The following is an 8,622-nucleotide window of genomic DNA, read 5'->3' on the forward strand; positions in this document are numbered from 1 at the left end:
AATTCTCCAGGCTTAATCATTCATTGTTACAAGATTTGCTTTGTTGCCTTGTCCTGCACAAAGAATATTGTGTCATCACAAATAAACCAACATTTATTGTCTTTGCACAGTTGAGTCACAGATAAAAGATTAACTGATATTAAAGGAAAAATGTAACACTTGTTTCAGTATTTGAGAACTGAAAGGTGTTTTTATCATAGTACTTCTAGTATTACGAATTGATAATCTCTGACCGTTCCCAATTTTGATTGTTTCTACACCTTCAAATGGAGTTACATTGTTCAAACTTGCAATGTTAGAAGTCATATGGTGGGATGCTCCAATATCAAGAATCCATGTTGAATTCTGTGCAGAAGTATTAGGTACATTATTCTGAGCAGCCATAACATGGACTTGATATGAGGCTTGATTCTGATCAGAGATATTTGGATAAACCCTTGGAACTTGATAGGAAAAATGTGCCATGAAAGGAGCTGATGTACTACAATTGCCTTGTTGCTGAGAGAATGAACCATATGGAATTAAAGGCATTCATGAAGAAGTATTGAATGTTGGTGCTTAAGAAATGGGTGGCCTAGGAGGTTGATATGCATAATTTCCCTGTGGTAACACTCAAGTGCAGTGTGACCATACCTTCCACATATCTGGCACTCAGATGAATAACCAGTAGTAGGTGATTGAGAACCCTTGAAGAAACAATTTAGAGCAGTGTGACCTTTTCTTTTACAAATTTGACATTTAAGATGCAAAGTTATTTGTGACTTAGTATTTCCAGACCATGTATTGTTGTTCATATACCCATTAGACCATTTTCCTTTGTAATTTGACCTATATCCTCCATTATTCCTCTGTTGACTACCATTGTATAGCTTTTGTTGTTGCTGCCCACCATGATATTGAGTTGCACCAGACCATTGACCAGAACCTGAATCAGTGTTACTACTACCAACAAAACTAGTTTCATAATTAAAGTTTTGACCAGGAAAATAAGGAACAACTCTAGGTGGCTGAGAAGTGAAACTTGGTGGCAGAGAGCCATAAGGAACCTGAGTGATTCTTCCTCTAGTACTTGACTCAACATCAAAAGAATTAGAACTCGAAGAACCACTGTTAAGTTGTGAATTACCAGACAAACTGGATGATGCACTATTCATATACAAAGCTGACATGCTATTAGACAATGAATTAATCACCGTTTCATTTTCCCTTTCAGCACCAAGCAGTAAAGATCTGAATTCTTTCATTGAAATAGTAGAATCCCAGGCCAAAATTACAATTCTTATTGTTGCGTACTCCTTTGGCAGTCCAACAAAAGCAGCAATAATGACATCATTATCTGAAATAAACTCTCCTGCTACAGTTAATTGATCCCTAATATATTTAAGCCTTAACATATACTTATCCACTAAATCTCCACCCTTTTGAATGGTATGTAACTCAGTCTTCAAATGATTAACACCAGTTTTTGACACAAAAGCAAATCTTTCCTCAAGACTCAACCAAGCATTTCTAGCAGTTCTACAACCAATAACATGTTCAATTGCATTATCAGACAGTGTAGCAATTAACAAACTCAACAAAGCCAAATCTAGTGATTCCCATTCTTGATAATCTTCTGACACATCTTTACTCACTCCATTTTCAGCACTTACAGTAAATTTGGGTGGACAATTCATAAATCCATCAAAATGACCAAACAATTTGTAACATTTCAAAACTGACTGAAACTAAAAAACCCACTTAGTGTAATTGTTATCACTAAGTTTATAGTTAACATACCCAACAAACCTTCAATTTTCATAGTAGACGAAACCATGATATCAATCTTCAACAAGAAACTAAATGTTCAAATCTTTCATAAGAATCACACACTGTAATCTTCAAAATTCAACTAACTACAACAGAAATGGGTAGCATCGGCTTTTCAGACCCACAATCTTGATTAAGCAAATCCACAATATTGATTAAGTGCAATACCCAATAAACATTGACCTTGTTGAAAGCAGTCAAATTTAGAAACTAAAACTTCATCAATTCACAGCAAATTTTCTTATAGAGATAATTTATTAAACAGTTCATTTGCGAATTTTCAAGATAAGAAACTATAAACCTAAGATCGCCTGGAAATTTGCACCATTGAATCTTGCAGACCGTAGCCAAAGAACGGACCTCAAAGAGCTAATTACTTCAGAAAAAACATAACGTACCTCGAAGGGCCAATTACTTCAGAAAATACATATATAGTGGAAGATTCACCACGGAAAATTCACCATGGATTGAACCTCGACTCTGATACCATGATAACAATATCGAGAAACTAAGAAGAATTTCAATAAAGTCGAAGAAGAAAGAAAGGAAAGAGAGAAAGATCAACAAATCTGAATTGTTTTTCATTAACTGCACATAGTGCTAAAACACCGGTACATATAGAGAATTCCTAATTAACTTGCCTATGTGGCTTATCCAATACAACCATTCCTACTGTATCTATCCTTATCTCTTCATATCAACCAATAGCCTGTTGACATCTGTTATTACATTATTGATCGAATCGGGCTAATTCTTGGCAAATGAGAAATCTATGTTTTAACACTTAACACCTAGAAAGAGGAAGAGTTACTAAGACAAGAGCTAGTAAGCAAGCAAGAAGGACATGCTAGAAAATGCAAGGCAGGGGGCTCTTCTAGGAAGATTGCGTACAAGATTTGGTAATCTAAACCTTGCTTCTTCTGGTCTACCCGTGCTTTATTATAGGTAGTTTTTTTCTCCGTTCCTTTAGTCTTTTCAATGGTACTTGAATCTTAACTCGTGGTCATGTCTCGCCCCCAGTATAGTGATCGGTTCTATGTCCCCCTTATATTTCCTCAGTTCCAGGCTCAAGTGCCTGCTCATCCAACTTATTCCAAAGGCGAATATTTTGCTTGAGCGACTGTAATTGTTATGGTTTACAGCTAATAGTTATTGCCAACCCTTTCTCGTGAGCTTTATAAAGCTTTTAGAGAGAATAAGGAGTAAAGGGGACCTTCGCTTCATTAGGAAATTGACCCAAACCCTCTTTCTTCTCTTGCGGAGCCTTGAGAAAGTAACCGGCGTCAGGTTAGTACGGTTCTCCTACTAATTTGGCCCCCCACTGATTTAGGAGCTTCTTCTTTAGTCTAAGATTCAAAATTAAATATATAAAAAAAAAAGTGGCTAGGCGAGAACACGAGGCAGTCGCCATCCAATGGCCAGTAGCTTTACCAAACGAAGAACCGCTTGCAGCCTATTCTTTGCGAATAATATTTGTAGTAGCCTAGGAGAAGAGAAGCAAGCTACCTTCGCCTACCTCCCATCTATACCTGTAGGCAGCAATGGTAAGAGCTAGTAAGCAGAGTAACTATACTGGCGGCTGGGATTCAAAAGAATTAGGTTTGATAATACTAAAAAAAAAAAGAATTATTATTGGCACTCGAAAAATCTCATTTTGCACTCCAAACTTTCTATAATTAGAAAGAAAAATACACTTGTGAAGAGTGTATAATGAGATTTGTGGAGTGCTAATAACAGTTCCAAAAAAAAAAAAAAAGACATATCATAATGATGCACCTACCATTGTTTAATTAAATCTTTTGTTCTTGTTTGGGCCCAAAATCCTGCGCACCACGTAGGTTTTGTAACTTTTAGAGTCAACAGTTCCATATAAAAACCTTTTACTTCTATTTCAGTTTCTTGACCGACTTATTATTTCAAGCTTTTTTTTTTTTTTGAGAAGTGTTATTGGCACTCCAAAAATCTCATTCTACACTCCTCACAAGTGTATTTTTCTTTCCTAATATAGAAAGTTTGGAGTGTAGAATGAGACTTTTGGAGTGTTAATAACAATTCCCTTTTTTTTTTCTTTCTTTTCCTACCTTAAAAGTCTAAGCAAGTTATGTTTGCATCATGATGTGTGAACCTTCTAAATGTTTTTCTCGTTGAACTTGAAAGAATCAAACCATGAACTTACTCTACTACTAAACTATAACTTTAAAAGACTTAAACCTTTTTGTCAAACCTTGTTGAAATTGACAAGAACATCTATAGCATGATACTCGTGCATCTGTAAAAATATAATATTAATGAACTCATGAAGTATACTACATTTGACCAAGTACAAAATGCAGATTTGTCTATGCAGTACGCTGTAAATAAAACATGACTAGAGACATAAATAAACATTGTTTTGGGATATGTAACAAAGGCCAACCGCTTTCTTGTCCTGTTTTCTTGGTTGTTAATTATGAGGAGGGGTGGGTTTATTCAACCTGACCGTTGGGTTTATTACCAAGTCCAACGGCTGGATTTATTCAACCTCTCTATTTATATGGGACCATGACCATCATATACACCATAAATTGAGAAAATAATATGAGAGGCCATCGATTGAACAAAAATAAAAATAAAACTAAAAACAAATAAATAATACAAGAAGATGGTCCTTCAAATAAAGGATACATCTATGGCATTTCATTATTTTCGGCATCAAACTCTGAATGCGGATCCTCTTTGTAAGGATTATGGGGATCCGTCAATCCTGTCCGTTTATCGTACATCGTGCAATCATAAATTATTTTAAATATTTTTATTTAAAATTAAACACAAACAGTATTTGACAAAAACTGACCGCACGAACTGACTATACGATGTACGATGAACGGATACGATTCACGGATTCTCACGATCCTCACTAAAAAGATTTGGAGAGAATCCTGTTGGTCAAACTCTGATACCTCCATCCATCTTTGAGGTATTCGACCAACCATAGAATGCCACGTATTCATGGTGCCCGTTTAGATATATATAATTTAGGGATCATGATCCTCTCCTGATCTAAGGATGAGGATCCTCCTGACCAAGGAGTGTGGGCTGTTGGATGAAAATTCAACGGCTACAAACAGGAGGGTCCCTTTAAAGTTATAATAATTATAACCGTTGAATTTTGATCCAACGGCCCATATTTTTTGCTTAGGAGGATCCTCATCCTTAGATCAGGAGAGGATCCTGATCCATAATTTAGGTTAATTATTATTTTTAAATTAAGATTTTAATCTTTGTGTGAGAATTCGCGTTTGCCAGCCGACTGCTTGACCGTCCAAAATTGTTGAGTACCAAACCCACGACATTTCCGCATTTAGTAACTGCCTTTCTTACAACGTAATATAAATTCTAAAACAGTAAGTACAAAAATATTCTTGTAATTTGACTCATTTTGGACTTCTATTTATATTTTGCACATCATGGATTTTTAGGCTGCTAAATATAGAATTATGTTTTGGTTGACTGCTTAGTTACACAATGTTCTCGCTTAGTAACACTATCTATTAGTATTCTTCTGCATTTGCAAATGAGAGGTTTTAGGTTCGTTTCTTACTAAAGGCCAATTAGAATCACATTATTGCTAGTCCATTGTAAAAGTTAGCTCATTGTCGACCCCTCAGCGATGATAATATTGTCTGTGCAAATTAATAAATTACAAAATGTTCTAAGTTCTTTTTTTTTTTTGTCGAAACACAATGTTCTAAGTTCAAACATTTCTTTAATTGTATTATACCTATTCCAACACTTAAGTAAAACTCATTCTTAGGAAAATTTAGGCCATAATTCTCCCTGGGTTAGTGGGGATGTGTATTTGGCTCACCATACATGCGTATTTTTTGTAGTTTTATATTTATGAATTCATTGATTACAACTATCACATCCCGACCTAGGCCCCCACTACATCCCGGGCTTGACTCTATCATAGCACGATATTGTCCGCTTTAGGCCCCGACCACGCCCTTACGGTTTTGTTTATGGGAACTCACACGAGAACTTCCCAGTGGGTCACCCATCCTGGTATTGCTCTCGTGCGAACTCGCTTAACTTAGGAGTTCCAATGGAACCCGAAGCCAGTGAACTTCCAAAAGGCCTCGTGCTAGGTAGAGATGAGAATATACATATAATGCTTACAAGATCCATTCCCCTGGGCGATGTGGGATGTTACAATCCACCCCCCTTAGGGGCCCGACGTCCTCATCGGCACACTTCTGGCCAGGGATTGGCTCTGATACCAAATTGTCACATCCCGGCCCGGGCCTCCACTACATCCTTGGCTCGACTCCACCATATCACGATATTGTCCACTTTAGGCCCTGATCACACCCTCACCATTTTGTTTCTGGGAACTCACATGAGAACTTCCCAGTGAGTCACCCATCCTAGGATTGCTCTCGCACGAACTCGCTTAACTTCGGGGTTCCAATGGAACCCGAAGCCAGTGAGCTCCCAAAAGGCCTCGTGCTAGGTAGAGATGAGAATATACATATAAGGCTTACATGATCCATTCTCCTGGGTGATGTGGGATGTTACAACAATGACTAAGATCTAATATAATTAAATTCAATAGTCAAAAAAAAAAAAAACTAATGGTCCAAATTTAAACCCAAAGGCTAAAATAATTAAAAAAAATGATTTCATGTGTTTCATATTCATAGTGTTCCACAAGTTTTATGATTTTTCAATATTTATCGGAATTTAAATATTTTTAGGTTCAAAAATGTTCATAAAACTAAATTAGGATAGTTTACATAATTTTTTTTTTCTCTTAAGTTACCTTAAGAAAAAATTATCCTATATTTATTCTTTAATAATCTTGGGCTAAAAGTTTAATTGGAGCAGAAAAACTGTTTATAGGTTAAAACTTAAATTTTCTAGGTTAAAAATTATACGTTTTAACCTAAGGGTTGAAGTTTGTCTTAAACAATAATTTTACTTTGGAATTGTGTTATATTTGAATTAAAATAAATTATGGTTAATAGCTGAAAATATGAAGCTGTTAATTCGTCTTATACTCTGTTTTTATTGGACACAAAGGTCCCATAATTCCACTAAACTTGTTTGTGTGTGAGGATGAAGGTGGTGAGTGAAAACGACATGACAAGGGCCACTTGCAATACCAAAAATTATTGTGGTTCCAAATTTTATACGAGTCAGTGAGATGGATGGATTTCTAGGAGGTATCCGATTTGAGCACGAATATGTCAATTTGATATTCCTGTGTATATGCCCCTTTTGGGAAAGAAGAAGAAAACAACTATCAATCCTTGTTTCCCCAATCGGCTGTCTTACGTATGAATCATTTTCACTCTCAATGGTTTCAACTTCTTCAATAATTTTGTCCATTGCATAAGTACATTGCTTTAATTGGCCAGTTTGAGATTGTTGTGTTTTATTTATTTATTTATTTTTTTTTAATATTGTTTTTGTTGTGCTTTAAGCAAGGTTCTAAACAATACTAGGCGCTAATCGGGCGGCGGGTAGGGGTCTAGTGCATAGGCCGCTAGGTAGGGTCTAGGCGGATTTATGTAAAATTATTATATATCTTGTAAATAAATGCCGATTAACACTTGGAAAAAAAAAAAAAAAAAAAAAAACTAGTATGGATAATAAAAGAATGATAAAATGCAAAAATAGAAGTAGAAGAATACACAAAGTACATCTATCTAACAAGTTCAATATTAAAAAAAAACAGTAAGCATATAGTCATAATGAGGAGTATTCTTGGATGATAGACTAAATTCTTCTTGTTCATGATCCTTGCATTGGATTGGACATAGACTAAATCATTTAACCTTGTTGTATCTAGTTTATTTCTTTTCTTTGTATGTATTCCCTCAAACGTGCTCCAATTCATTTCACAGCTAGATGAACTTGTAGTCAATCCATCCTTTGCAAATTAGGTACACCATTTCCATAAGTATACCACCATGAAACTTAAAAAGAAAAAAAACACACAATTAATAAGCAAATAAATAAACCAAACCACCTAGGTGCCGCCTATAGTGGTAGTTGTGGTGACAATGGTGGCGGTTGCATTTATACTGGTGGTGGCGGTGGCGGCAACAATAGTAGTGGCAGTTGAGGTTGTGGTGGCAGTGGTGGCGGGTACAGTTGTGGTGGTGGTGGTGACAACAATGATGGTGTTAATGTCAATGGTGGTGTAAGAGGTTAGGGATTGTAGTGGCATGTGGTAGTGGTCACTATTTTAATTTCTATCCAATGATCTAGCAGAATAAATATGTTATTTTGTAAAATTAATAAGCATATTACATGAATTTAAAATATTCATTAAAGGTTCAACTCTGTTTTTTATTAAAGCAGTTTTAAAAGGCAACCTACATACTGCTTTTAATAGTTGCCTTATGGAGGACATTACTTTTAAAATAAGCACGATATTTTATTTTTATCAAGCAACTTTTACTGCTTAACTTTAAAGTGAAGCAATTTTTGGTAAAAAAAATAAAAATAAAAAATAAAAAATAAAAAAAACCAAATTGGGCGTAAGTGTATGTTTTATCTCTCTCGATATTTTAGAGATGCGTACATGTGGCTCATTACTAATTATATGGATTGTTTCTTTAGTTTATATGTATTATATCATATATACAGTACAGAAGTTTCAAGAACATTAATGTATTATCATATATACAGTACAGAAGTTTCAAGAACATTAATGTTGAAGGGGACTTAAAGCTAGTTATTCATGCAGCTAAGAGGATTTGTCAAGTCCCTTGGAGACTAAAACCCATCTTTGATGACATTGCAGGGGTCGCAACTCCTTCAACA

Source organism: the organism of the source record quoted next, unplaced genomic scaffold (genome assembly GCF_019419815.1).
Source record: "Pyrus x bretschneideri cultivar Hongxiangsu unplaced genomic scaffold, Pyrus_bretschneideri_v1 Contig4, whole genome shotgun sequence".
Lineage (NCBI taxonomy): Eukaryota > Viridiplantae > Streptophyta > Magnoliopsida > Rosales > Rosaceae > Pyrus > Pyrus x bretschneideri.